At 41.0% G+C, this 15096-nt stretch overlaps 1 protein-coding gene and 1 pseudogene across 1 annotated transcript in view; one reads left to right on the top strand and one right to left on the bottom strand.

Moving 5' to 3' along the window:
- CLIC5 (chloride intracellular channel 5) overlaps positions 1–15096 on the top strand; it is a 179707-nt gene that overhangs the window by 37444 nt on the left and 127167 nt on the right. The window lies entirely within an intron of this gene.
- LOC114226970 (U6 spliceosomal RNA) lies at positions 13687–13781 on the bottom strand (annotated as a pseudogene).

Below are 15096 nucleotides of genomic sequence, written 5' to 3'. Positions count from 1 at the left end.
CCGTTGAAAGGGTGAGGGTTGAGGGAGCCATTTTCCCCTTAATCAAGATATGAGAACCAGCAACTTATTAAAAAGCACTGCCTATTGTTATTCAGTGTGTGAGACCTTGAGAACTGAAGCCACATCTTATATTCTGCAAAGCACTGTGATAGGAATAAAATAGGATCTTAAAAAAAAGTATTTGTTCCCTGGCTGGTTTGGCTTGGTGGATAGAGCGTTGGCCTGCGGCCTGAAAGGTCCCAGGTTCTATTCAGTCAAGGGCACATGCCTGGGTTGCAGGCTCGATCCCCTGTAGGGGGTGTCCAGGAGGCAGCTGATCAATGATTCTCTCTCATCATTGATGTTTCTATCTCTCTCTTTCTCTCCCTTCCTCTCTGAAATTAATAAAAATATATCTTTAAAAAAAGTATTTGTTGAACAAATGAGTGAATGTAGACAGATAGGCATACCCAGACATATATCATGTTTCTGGCTCTGTGCTAGGCACAGGGAGACAGATGAGGAACATCATCCCTGCTTTTAAAAAGTTGAAGCTTTGTTGAGGCTATAGCTATGCAAAGTGATAATGACAATGTCAAAAATGATTGGTAGAGGAATGAGTCGATATGTCCTGTACTTGAAGATCTTAGCTCTAGAGGACAACAGATACATAAACAAAGAACTTCAGTGTAATAGACCAAGAGAAGTTCACACAGGGGGCTATGGAAGCTTGAGTTTTAAGGATGTGGAACAGTCAGCCGGGTGAGAAAGTGTAGGGAAAGTGCTGTAAGTAATGAGAGCAAAGACATGGAGGCATGAAATAGCAAAGTGTGGATGTAGGAAAGCAAACAACATTAGGCTTTCCAGAATCGTTAGGGCCTGACCAGATGAGTCCAGATGAGCAGATAGGTCATAACCCATCCAATCACCCTGTAGAGCAGGGTCCACACTGAGCCACGGAAGGGCTGGTGAGACCTGACGTGCACTGAGGATGGCTCCTTCTGGCCACCTGGTGGAGGGTGGACTTCAAGGGTAAGGTGGGTGGTCGAGAGAAAGCGCAGTTGGGAATGTTCTATGACCTTTCACTGATGAAGCACTGCAGCTGTGGTAACAGGGCTGAAAAGTGGAGAGATTGGAGAGTAGGAAATTGGTGACTAATTGGGTTTGGGACGACGGAAGAATTACTAGCAAACAAAAATATGGGCTTGGTTTCTGTTTTTGGTGGCTGGATAGATGATGGTGTTCCTGACTGGAAAAGAAAATGTAAGAAAGGATTTTGGGAAGATTATTAGTGTGGTATTTTGGAAATGTTGACTTTGAGGAAACTGGGAAATATTCAGCAAATAGTTATATATTAGTTTGAAGCTCTCAAAGAAGAGATAAAGGCTAAATGGTAAGATCTGGGCATGAGTGAATGAATTCTAGATGGCACTGGATTTCAAGGCAGGGCCTTTATGAGCCTCACCCAGAACTCACTCATAACCAGGCCCAACTCCCAGGGCAAGTGCATTGTCCCTTCAAAGACCCATCACAACAGCAGATCTGGAATGAATTTGGACCTAGATCCCTGAAGCTTTTTTCTTGAACAGGAGCAGGGGAAGCCCAGCAGTGCGTTCTTCACTGTTGAATGAGAATGAACTACTCACTGATCAGTTGTTTTTAAAAAAAAAAAATTTCCTTCCCAGAAATAAATTCTTCTGCCCAGCAGTAATTTGCTTATGGCGAAAAACAACAACAACAAAATGCCTGGGGTTTGCTGTTATGGCTGCAAGGTCAAAGTCAAGGTCACTCTTCTTTGTGAGAAGATGTGCTCCCCTGAGTAGCAAGATTTTATAGCTCACATCTGTCACTGTATCAGCAGGACTTACTTTCTTGTTTGATATTTGTGCATTTGAATGACCCAGAGGTTGGCTTTAGGGGAGACGATGCACAAGGTAAGGGCACCCCAGGACACCAGAGCGTTGTGGAGGCCACTGCTTGCTCTGCCACTTCCCAGCGCAGGGACTTTGGACAAGTTATTTTACTTCTCTGAATCTGAGTTTCCTGATCTTGTTAAAGTGGGGACAATCAGAGAAATATCTGCTCTCTTACTTTTCACAGCAGCTCTTATATAAAGACACATTTTTGGAATCAGATGCAAATGATACCATTGTTTGAAGATGCTTGGAAGAGAGGTGCATTTAACAGGCCTCAGCCTGAGTACTTGTTTACACACGAACTACACTCATTGATTTGCTCATTTATTCAACCCATTTATCCAACAAGAGCTCAGTGAGTGTCTACTCTGTGTGAGGCACTAGGGATAAAAAGAGAATGGACATCATGAAAAGACATGGAGGAATCCAAATGCTTTTTACTAAGTGAAAAAAAAAACAATCTGAGATGGCTACATACTGTATGATTCCAATCATATGACATTCTGGAAAAGGCAAAACTATGGAGATTGTAAAAATATCAGTTGTTCCCAGAGACTAGGGAGAAGGGAGGGATGAATAGGCAGAGCGCGGAGGATCTTTAGGGCAACAAGACTACTCTGAATGATACCACAGCGATGGATATGTCATTATACACGTGTCCAAGTCCATAGAATGTGCAACACCAAAAGTGCATCTTATCATAAACCATGGACTTTGGGTGATAATGTTCGTCAACGTAGCTTCACTGATTGTGACAAATGCACCACTCTGGCGTGGGATGTCCGTAGTGGGGGAGGCTGTGCAGGAGTGGGGCCTGGGGTGTATAGGAACTTTCTTATACTTTCCCTCAATTTTTCCGTGAACCTAAAACTGTGTGTGTGTGTGATTATTTTTTAAGTCTATATTTTTCAAAACAGGGAAAGAGAGAGAAATAATGGATTGTGTATATCTTAAAGGCCCCTGCAGCTGACTGGAGGCCAGGAGCCTGTAAATAGATCTGCAAATAGCAGCAAATGTGAGGTATATGGTCAGGCACAAACATGGTATGAGCAAGCTCCTTCCTCTTTTATTGTTTCCATATTTTGTCTTCATTTGTGACAGGTGCATGTAGAGGGTCAGTATTGTTTATTGTTCAGACAGGACTCCCTAATCTTTTATTTACTGCAGGGTATATGCTCACCCAGTGGTGTGCAAATGCAATTGCCTATGGCCCACTGGGATGGGGGCAAAGGGTATGGTCCAGTCAGCATCCATGTGGGCAGCATACAGCCTCCCTATGACCAGAGGGAAGGAGTTGATGTTGACTGATGAAATTGGCCAGACCATTTTGGCATGGCTGTTTTGCATCCCTCTGCCCTTTAATTTGGTGACTTCCTGCAGGGAGCAGGGTGCAGTGAGTAAGGCAGAGCTTAAGTCAGTGGTTTGACTCTTCAGGCCTTAACGCTTCATTAAGAGTATGAAGTCTGGTGTCTACTGATGCAATTGCCCTGTGCTGTGTTAACCAGTGATAAATGACTGGGTCTACACTCAGTCTTATTCATCTTGGGACTTAATTTTATGAGAGAGGAAGTGACAATGATTGGGTTAACAAGATACTAAAAGAGCAAGGTAAAAAAGGATGAATTTCAACCTGGTGGTCAGTGCACATCATAGTGACCGGTTGTTGCACTGTTTGGTTGATTTGCATATTAGCCTTTTAGCCTTTTATTATATAGGTATATATATATACATATATATATATATACACAAAATATGTGTTAATCAACTATTTATGTAATTGGTAAGGTTTCGGTCAATTTTAAGTTTTTGTGGAGTCAAAGTTATACTTAGATTTCATCTGCAGGGTGTTTGGGATCCTTAACTCCCATGTTGTGCAAAAGTCAACTGTAATTTCATAGGAAAAGGTGAAAATGTGACCCCATGATGAGATCCCATGGAAATACTGTGGGAAAATTCAAGTTAGGCCTTCTGCTCCTCAGCATAAAACACTTTCTCCTACCCCAGGGCCCTTGCACATGCTGTTCCCATCCCTCCTCCCTTTAGACTTCAAATGACTGCCCCTTTTTTATCTTTCAGGTCTGGGCTTAAATGTCTCCTTCTACAGATACCCCACAAAGGAGGTTCCTTCAACTTCCACTGTGACTTTTTAGCATTATAACCCAGATTCCCCAATAATATTTTAATCATGTTTTATAATTGTAATTGTATTTATTTGTTTACTTGTTTGTTCTGTCTCCCACAGTGGATTGCAGGACCCACCAGTCAGGGGCTATCCACAACTGCTTTATCCCCCAAGATATACCCCAGTGTCTCTAAGAGTATTTGGTGTATAATAGGTGGTTAATAGAGAAATGAAAATGATAAACTAACTCTGGCCATTGCTGTCTTAGTAAAAGAGGACTCATTTGTGAGGCAGCTGGTAGACCCAAGTGCTCTCTCATCCTCTGGTTATGGAAACTTAGGCATGAACATTTTTTCTCAATACAGTCAGATTTATTTCAGTTCTACAGGGTGGGGCAAAAGTAGGCTTACAGTTGTTCATATACAATAATATAATAATAAATAATGATACACGAATAAACTCTTCCATGTACTCACAACTGTAAACCTACTTTTGCCCCACCCTGTATTTCCCTAGAACACATTGTATCTATTCAAGCTAGAAATGGGGTGAGGAATGAGAGCACCCCACATGTATTTTGGTCACTGGGAGATCCTTGCAGACAGGGGCTGGGTCTTATTCATAACTTTATCCTCAGCACTGAGCACGGTGCCTGGCACACAGCAGCCAGCCCAGGTATGTTTGCTAAGTGCTTTCTGCCTTCTCCTTGGAAAAGGGGAATTAAAGCAATTCAAGTAATATTCTGATTTTCTGTCTACCAAGCTTTATGGAAATAGGGTTAATCTTCCTGGAAGATCATAAAAGATTGCACAGTTGGACAAAATATATGATAAAAATAGAAGCAAAGCTTACTCCCTGATTACAGATTTAAAGAGCACCACTTATTACAGCAAGGCAGAAATCAATTTTCTCTGTGTGTGCCTAGCTATGACCAGCTAATAATGCATAGAAATGTTTTATTATTTTATTTCTCTGAGATGCTAAAATGGAGAGAGAGAGAGAAGCAAGAAAATAAATGGAAAGAAAAAAGAAAAACCTCCAATATAGATATGTACCTAGAATTCTTGGGAGGAACAGACACCTTCGGATAGGTTATTTTTAAAAGAATAACAGCAATTCAGTTAGATCAACTCTGCTCAGTTTTAAGAAGAAATTTGTAATTTTTCCCAATAATATTCTATGCCTTTCAGGAAAGAATTCCTTACATAGCTTAAAGAGCTGGAACGATGACAGGGAGACAGATAAAGGCTGAAGGTCATCCAGCATGGTCAGGGTCATCACAGGGTCTGTACTTTATTCTTTACCTGGGAGCATTTCTTACTTAAATGCTCAAGTAGCTAGTCTTCAGCCTTCACTTGCAGACTGGGCCTGTATGTAGGTATTCACTTAACTTTTCTGTTCATTTGTATAATTCATTAATAATAAAATCATAATACTAACTAGTACTCAATAAAAGCAGACACTTGGATGTTAAACAGACTGGGATTCAAATCCCAGCTCTAGAGCTTTCTGGTGAGTTATGTTTACTGGCTAATGGAGTAATGATAGTTGATATCTTGGAATTAGGGTCGCAGTGAGGAATTAAGTGAGTAACTGCCTTGAAATGCAATGCTGTCTTATACTAGTCCACATGGGGGGTGGGAGAGATAGCTCTTTTGTTCTTTATTCTATAGGTCCGTCAAAATGATGGATGTTTTATGTCTATTCATAAATAGTATTATTTAAACTTTACATAAACTTCAGGGAAGGTACTGTTATTCCCATTTAACAGATAAGGAAATTGAGGTATAGAAGGTTGATGACCAGGTTACAGGGTTATACAGGGATAGGAGCCAAGTCTTGAATTTGAAACTTCTTGATCTAAGCCCAGTGCTTTTTTCACTGTACAGTTAGACATTCTCTCTGTTGTGAGGTTAAAAAAAGCAGTTCACAAAGATGTTGTTTTATTTTTACTTATTGACATTGTTTTATGATGTTATCAATTTATTCTGTAGCTATCTATGGTCACCTTAAACCTACACATAGGGTCCATCTCTGCAACTTTCTCAATTTCTGAATGTATTTTACTTTCATTTTGTGTTTATCTTGTGAGCCTAGAAAGTGGTTTTATGAGGATCTGGAACTTTTATAAATAACTAGAGGCCCAGTGCATGGATTCCTGCACCAGTAAGATCCCTCGGCATAGCCTGCAGGGATCGGGCCAAAACCAGCAGTCCAATGCTGCCTGCTGCTCCTGCCTGCAGCTCCTGCTCATCTCGGCCCCACTGTGCCTGCTGCCGCTGCCACTCGGTAGGCTCGCTGCCGCTCTGCTGTGGTCTCCAGGCTGCAGCGGCCACCAGTGAGCCCTGTGTCTGGCGCCCGTAGGTCACTTGAGCGGTGCTCACACTGTGGGAGCGCACTGACCACCAGGGGGCAGCTCCTGCATTGACAATCTGCCCCCTGGTGGTCAGTGCGCATCATAGCTACTGGCCGGTCGTCTGGTCATAACAGTTGCTTAGGCTTTTATATATATAGATACTTTTTATTCATCTCAGGGTGTGGCCTCCTTTTTAAAGTGTATCACTGTTGTTAACTCATGTCCCCCTTACAATATCTCTGAGATCTTTTTTCTGTCATATGAACTATCTCTTGACCATAGCCCTCTTTATTCTATGCAGTCTCTAACTGTTGGGGATATAAATCTCCAGTTGCAAATGTCAGAAATCCCAATTCAAGTTAGTCTGAGCCCAAAAAGGACTTTATTGACTATCAGGGACAGGAAAGCCTAGGGGTATCAAGTTTCTGACACACCGAGAGAGCCAGTCACTCAAACAACACATCAGAACGTGGGCTTCCTCTCCATCTCTTGGCCCTTGTTTTTTCTCTGTTGACTTTTCTCTCAGAGTTGGAGTCTTACTGGGTTTCTCCATAAGCCCAGCAGAAACAAAAATTGTCTTTTAAATACATTTCTGACAAAAGTGCCAGATTTGAATCTCACTAGATCCAAGTTGATCATGTATCCATTTTGAACCAATCACTGTGCTCAGGGACTTAGTGCTCCCATTGGCCAACATGACTTTCCTGTCCACCCCAGAATCTCCACTTAAACCTAACCGGCTGTGAATAGAGGTGTAGATTCCCAAGAAATATCGGGCTGGTCCTTTAACAAAAGGGTGAATGGATTCTAGTTGTCAATCATTACAAGTACCCTTCACCTTTCCTTTTAAAACTTTAATCTATTTGTTCATGGGCATTTGCCTACTTTCCTCAAAACATCCTGCATTCTGCTCCCACCTGTATAAATGCTGATTTCCCCTCCCCAAGGTTTCTCACTTTGGTTCTCCCCAAAACCCTGGTCCTCTTTAATACCTTACCCTTTAATTGCTCATTAAAGGCTATCTCTGCTTAATTGGCAAGATGGGCCTATTGGCCAAAAGAAAATCAGATGTGTGGATAAAGGTAATACGGATGAAGAGTTCTTAAAAAATGTGTTACATGTATTTACCTTGGGCCCTATCCAAGTTGTTTTAAAAATGCATTTGAGTAATACTTGCATTTTTATGTGGTCTTGCTGTGACTAAAATATGAACTTTGCCATTAAGTGAGGACAGTCACCAGAGCAGTAAATCCTGCCAAAAGCACATGGTGATGCAATAGACTATGACCTCAGATCCCTTTTCTCCTGACTTTTGTCTCCATGTTTTTCCTGTCTCTAAGGGGCTGGGTGTTTTTTATTTTTTTATTTTTTTGTGCCACCTCCCCTGTTTCTTTTTGCAGCTCATGGCTGAGTGTCTGTAAGGTTAAGCAGAGTAAGGAAGGGTTCCAGAACCCCCAAATGGGCTTTAATGATGGAGAGACTTGCATCAAAATACCAGCTGTATTATTTATAATTACCCATGCGACCTGGACAAGTTACTTATCCTCTTTAAATGTTTGCTTCCTCATTTGTGAAAGGGGACTACTAGCACCTGCCTTACTCAGTTATTATGGAGATGAAGTGAGCTAATAAGGGATGCAGAGCTCCAGGCACATGATGGGCTCTTAGTAAATGTTATTATTATTACTTAACTCTTTCCCATGTTTTAGTTCAAAATTAGAATCTTTTTAAAAACCTCAACTGCAATGTCCATTTCACTGATGTCAGCCTTTGAGTAATGCACGTACAGGCAGAATCCCTACTGGAGGAGGAGGCTGTGAATTAAAGAGGTGCCAGTTGTTCATTAGTTGAGTCCATCAATAATTATCTATTGAGCATATACACTGTACTGGGAATATTACCAGTTTGTTAACGAGTTTGTAGCAAGAGACTGCTCCACTCTGTGGGTCATGCAAAAGAGTCACAAATCTGGATTCCTGTCCTCAAGGAGCTTGTGGGAAAGACATGCCTCAGCCCATGAAGGAATAATGCAGGAGTGAAGACTGTTCATCGCCAGGAGGGGATGTGCATACTGCATGCTCTCAGATGGTTCTAGAAAAAGCATGAGCAGTGCTCAGCACACAGTAGGCACCTCCAAAACACTGGTTGGAGGACTGAGTAATGAGTGAATCAGTGGGATGAGTGATGGGTTTTGACAAGACTCTTAGCTTCAGTGCAGCTCACCACCAGGCCTCTCCCTTTGCTAAGCACAAGTAGAAGGACTGGTACGGGGACAAAGATTACTGGCAGTGTTGGGCACACGCAAGGGCACATCCTATATAATAAAAGTGTAGTATGCAAATTGTCCCCTTGACCAGCCAGGGAAAGGGAGGGAGGCCCCGGCCAGCAGCCAGCAGCTGCTAGGGACCCTACCAGTGCACTAGGCCTCTAGTTACTTTATAAAGGAATGAATAGAAACAACCCACCTTGATCCTCCTTGCAGCCCAATCTGTGACCTTCTGCAGGTGTGATCCCTTCAGGACTCACCTCTCCTTGTCCACACCCACCGGGTCCTCCCAGAGAGACTCAAAATAACTGGTGCTTCTGCAGCTGTCATCAACATTTACTAGTCCCGCCTGACTGGCGTGGCTCAGTGGTTGAGCACTGACCTGTGAACCAGGAGGTCACGGTTCGATTTGGACTGGGTCATATGCCTGGGTTGTGAGCTTGATCCCCAGTGTAGGGCGTGATGATTCTCTCTCATCACTGATGTTTCTCTCTCTCTCTCTCTCTCTCTCTCTCTCTCTCTCTCTCTCTTCCTCTCTGAAATCAATAAAAATATATTTAAAAAAAAAATTACCAGTCGCTTCAGCTTGAACATCAAACCCTTGGGATAGTTCAAGAGATTCCCTGTAGAGAATGTAAGGGTGGAACAACCTAATTTTCATAGAAATAGCTGCTACTGTGGGCAGAGTGAGTGGGTTCAACTAAGTATTATTAAATACATGAAATTTTGAGCTTATAACTGTTTAGAGGCCCCGGTGCACAAATTCGTGCACGTGTGGGGTCCCTCGGCCTGGACGGTGATTGGGGCCTATCGGGGCTGTCTCACCCAGTCCCTATCAGGGGGAGGGACTGTGGGAGGTTGGCCGGCCAGGCGGGCGGGGCCGATTGGGGCCAGCCAGCTGCAGGGAAGGGACCATGAGAGGTTGGCCCGCCAAGGGAGGTTGGCTGTGGGAGTGCACTGACCACCAGGGGGCAGCTCCTGTGTTGAGTGTCTGTCTCCTGGTGGTCAGTGCGCATCATAGTGACTGGTTGACTGGTCATTTGGTCATAACAGTTGCTTAGGCTTTTATATATATAGATAGTATGGCTATACTCTGATACTGGGTAAGGTAAACCTATCTGGAAAATGTATAAGAATAATCATTATTTCATAATAAATGTTCTTTTATCACACATACACACATTCTTTCGGTCTAAATATGCTTATTTTGTTTTATTTTTTATTTCAATGAAGGTTTGTTCTATTTTATTGATTGGCTATGATTAGGAGCACTAGGCCTCATGGAATACATCTTTTTTATATTTCTGCAGCCAATGGTAAGATAAGATCTGATGTTAAGGGTTTGAAACAAAGAATGAATGAAAAGGGGAGGTGGAAATAGAACCTAGTGGCTTTATTTTTTGGAGTTTTTTAAGCATCTTGATAATTTTTAAAATTTACATACAGATAATTCTCTTTTTTGGTATACAGTTCTATATGCTTTAACACCTACAGAAATGTTTATAACCACTGCCACAAACATGACACAGAATATTCCATCACCTGAAAAAATCCTCTTGTGCTGTCCATTTACAGTCAAACCCCCTTTTACTCCAACACTTCACAGCCACTCATTTCCTCTCCATCCCTATAATTTTGTCTTTTCCAGAATGTCATATAAATGGAATCATATAGTATGTATCCTTTTGATACTGATTTCTCTCACTGAATGTAGTGTATTTGAGATTCACCATATTTTGTACCTATCCATTCCTTTTTATTGCTAAGTAGTGTATCATTGTATGGATGTGCCACTGTTTGCTTATTCATCCATCCACTGAGGGACATTTGGGTTCTTTCCAGTTTGGGTCAATTATGAATTATGTTGCTATCAATGTTTATGTCCAGATTTTTTGTGAGAATCTAAGTTTTCATTTCTCTAGGCTAATCCCTAGGAGATGTTAAATGGGCCATATGGTAAGTGTATCTTTGACTTCATGCAAAATTGACAAACTGTTTGCCGGAATTATACAATTGTGCCTTCCTGCCAACTATGTATGGGAGTTCTATTTGCTCTTCATTCTTGCTTCAACATGGGATTGTCCTGTGTGTATAGTTTAATTATTTGAATAGGTATTTGTGGTATCTTTCATTTAATTTGCATTTCTCTAGTGAATGTTGTTGTTCATCTTTTCATATACTTATTTGCCATTGGTATGGGTTTTTTTTTTTTTTGTTTTTTTTTTTTGTAAAGTGTTCAGATCTTATAGCTATCTTTAAAAATTGTGTTGTTTGTTTTCTTATTTTTGAGTTGTGACAATTTGTAAATTCTGGATACAAGTCATTTATTTTATCCTCTTCTCATTTGTGGAAGAGATTGTATAGAATGTTTGGTTGAATTAATTAATGAAGACATCTGGGCATGAAGTTTTTGGGTTTTTTTCCTAGGAGAATTTTCAACTACGTATTTCATATTTTTAGTAGATATAGAACTATTTAGGTTATCTACTACTTCTTGAGTGAATTTTGTTAGTTTGTGTCTTTCAAGATTTGGTCTTTTCATCTAAGTTTCTAATTTGTCTTCAGAGAATTGTCTGTAGTTTTCCTTTATTATCTTTTTACTAGAGGCCCGGTGCACGAAATTCGTGCACTCGGGGGGATCCCTCAGCCTGGCCTGCACCCTCTCACAGTCTGGGAACCCTCAGGGGATGTCCAACTGATGGCTTAGGCCCACTCCCACGAAGGCAGGAGAAACTCCTGCCACCACCACTGCGCTCGCCAGCCATGAGCCCAGCTTCTGGCTGAGCAGCACCCCCCCCCCTGTGGGGGCGCACTGACCACCAGGGGGCAGCTCCTGTGTTGAGCATATGCCCCCTGGTGGTCAGTGCGCGTCATAGCAACCATCATTCTGCCATTCGGTTGATTTGCATATTAGCCTTTTATTATATAGGATGTCTGTGGATTTTTGTGGTGATATACCATCTTTCAGACCTCATATTGGTAATATATATCTTCACTCTTTTTCTCTTGGTAAATCTATAGAGAAATTTACCAATCTTAGTGATGTTTTTACAATAACCAGCTTCTGTTTCATTGATTTTCTCCATTGTTTTCTCTTTTTTCAATTTCATTAATTTCTTTTCTTATATTTATTATTTTATTCCTTCCTGTTTTGAGTTTAGCTACCTATTATTTTCCTAGTTTCTTAAGATAAGAAGCTTAGATTATTGATTTGAAACTTCTATTTTTTTTTAAAAACAGCACTTGAAGTATAAATTTCTTTCTAGGCACTCATTAAGCTGCATCCCACAAATTTTGATATGTTGTATGCTCATTTGCATTCAGTTCTATATATTTTCTAATTTTTTAAAATTTCCTAAAACTATTCTCTTGAGACTTTCTTGCTGGCAAATGAAATTTAGATGTTTTCCTGAAAAATTTTTTTATGGGTCAAATTGATTATATTATGGCTAAAGAACATATTTTGTATGATTTCATTCTTTTAAATATGTTGGTTTTATGATGCATATGCTCTATTTTGGTGAATGTTCCATGTGTACTTGGAAATAGTGAATATTCTGTTGTTACTTGGGTGGGATAGTCTATGAATGCTCAGTAGGTCAAATTGATTGATAGCATTGTTTAGGTCTCCTATATTCTTGCTGATTTTTTTCTTTTTTTTGATCTACTTGTGCTATCAATTGCTAAGAGAGGAGTATTATAGTCTCCAACTATAATTGTGTATTTGTCTCTTTCTCCTTTCACTAATAAGCTCATGCTTCATGCATTTTGAAGCTCTGTTATTAGGTGCATACACATTTAGTGTTGCTATATCTTCTCAATGAGTTGAATCTTTGATCATTATGTAATACTAGTGGCCCGGTGCACGAAATTTGTACACGGAGGGGGGGGGGGCGGTGTCCCTCAGCCTGGCCTGCATCGTCTCCAATCTGGGACCCCTCAGGGGATGTCCAACTGCTGGTTTAGGCCCAATCCCACAGGAATCTATACTAATAAAAGGGTAACCAGCAGTCGGACATCCCCTTCACAATCTGGGACCGCTGGCTCCTAACCACTCACTTGCCTGCCTGCCTGATCACCCCTAACCACTCTGCCTGCAGGCCTGATCAACCCCAACTGCCCCCCCCCTTCTGGCCTGATCACCCCTAACTGCTCGCCCCTGCCAGACTGATTGCCCCTGACTGCCCCCCCTGCCAGCCTGCTCCTCCCCAAATGCCCCCCCCCCACTGGCCTGCTTGCCCCCAACTGCTCCCCCTGCTGGCCTGCTCACCCCCAACTGCCCCCCACCCCTACTGGCCTGCTTGTCCCCAACTGCCCTCCCCTGCTGGCCTGATCGCCCCTAACTGCCTCCGCCTCAGCCCCACCACCATGACTTTGTCCAGAAGGACATCCAGAATGTCTCCTGGTCTAATTAGCATACTACCCTTTTATTAGTATAGATTCCTTTTTATCCCTGATAGTTTTCTTCTCCTGAAATCTATTTTGTCTGATGTTAATATAGCCACTAATTTTCTTTTGATTAGTGTTTGCATAATATTTCTTTCCCCATCATTTTACTTTATCTACATCATTATATTTAAAGTGTAGCAACATGTGGTTGGGTCCTGGGTCTTTTTTTTTTTTTTTAATTCAGTCCAACAATCTCCAGCTTTTAATTAATGTGTTTAGATCATGTTTATTTAGTGTAAGCATTTATATGGTTGGATTTAGACTCACCATTTTATTACCAATTTTCTATTTGCTCTCTTTTCCAAAATTTAAGGGCAAAAAATATTTTTATGAAAGTATATTGTAATTTATCAATTGGTTTTTATTATATCTATTTGTACAACTTTTGTAGTTGTTGCTTTAGGTGCTGTGATAATATACATATCTAACTTTTCTCAGTTTGCTTAGAATTCATAATTTACCACTTGAAGTGAAGCATAGAAACCATACAACTATATAAATCTCTTTACCTTAACCCTTTATGTCATATCATTGAACCTGAATATATTGAATACTATACCCATAAGACAAGTTGTAATTCTTTCTTTCAACAATCATTAAAAAGTATCGATGTTACATGGACTTGCATGCCATCCTTTCACTGGGGCCATGCTAATCTCTGTATTGCTACAAAGTGAGCATTGAATATATTTTTGACATGCTTTTCTGGTAAATATTTATTCAAAATTTGCACCAAATTTGTGAAACTATGATTATTAGAAGTATAGTCTATGATCAAGGAAGTGTTTTCTCTGAAGAAATCTAGACTTGATTCTAACCGATTAAGCTTTGACATTCAAAGGTGAAAAATGAAGTCTTCTTATCTTGAACTAAAGCAGAATTTAAAACTAGAAACATTTTATGGCCAAAGCTGATTTTTTTTTTTTTTCAACATGAAGGTTTATAAATGATCAGTTATCTGTAGGAATGTCCAAATGGGAAGTGTTATCTAGAAATTAAAAAGAAACATTTCCATTTTCCAATAAGCAGCAGATATTTGGATAAGATGAAATGAAAGCAAACTCTGCTAGGTTTGGGATTTTAAAAGGTAGAGGTCATGCCACACATTGTTTAGATCGTAGCCAGGAAAGTGATCACATGTGTAAAGCATCTTTCATTCAAACAAAAACCTCACTGTATTTTTATACATATAATTTTATTTATCTCTGCCACATTGCTATTGCAAATATTGTCCACACTCCAGACCAGGACAGTGATGAGTCTGTGCAGCATGCAGTGAAGGGACCAGTCTCCCTCTGTAACCTTGTCCTTCCCACAGGATGCAGTCATTAGCTCAGAATATACAGCCCTGAAGGTTTCTCTAAGGGCTTTGGTGATGTAAGCCCAAAACCAAGGAGGAGGAGAGAAATGAAGCCTCACCTTGATTAAGCTATTGTGTATTGTGTGGGGTGCCACGTTGGGCTTGGTGACTGATTCTTCAGTGAGGAGACACGAGTTTATGGGCAAACAGCCTGCCATAAAGGGCGGTCAGGATACCTTGCCATCTTCTCTGCCTGTCAGATACCTGACACTCAGGATGGTTCGGCTGAAGTACCTTCTGCTGTAGGAGGCCTTTTCCTTCTCCACCCGTCGTGGTGAATAATCTCTACATGCTGACTTAGGTCGCACCTTCATCTGCCTAATTCATGTGACAGCCTTAGTTTTCCTTTCATGTGACCACTATCCTGAAATGGATTTTAATTTCTATTAAGACAAGGGCAGTGTCTTGTTTCCACAAAGTAACTTGTATGTACTGAGTTTGGGAGAGGGAGTTAGTAGGGTGGCTGAGAGCACAGGCTCAGTCTTCCTGGGTTCAAATTCTGACTTCAGCGTTTCCCTGCTGGATGGCTGGGGGCAAGTTACTGAATCAACTATGCATTGGTTTCCCCACTTGTAAAATGGAAATAACACTATTTGTAAAGATTAAACAAGTTAAGACATATAGAGTACTTAGTATTTTTTTCCTGGT

The sequence above is a fragment of the Eptesicus fuscus genome, chromosome 10 (assembly GCF_027574615.1).
Source record: "Eptesicus fuscus isolate TK198812 chromosome 10, DD_ASM_mEF_20220401, whole genome shotgun sequence".
In the NCBI taxonomy this organism is placed as follows: Eukaryota; Metazoa; Chordata; class Mammalia; order Chiroptera; family Vespertilionidae; genus Eptesicus; species Eptesicus fuscus.
Note: the sequence above shows the minus strand (reverse complement) of the source record. Positions and strands in the feature narration are given on the sequence as shown.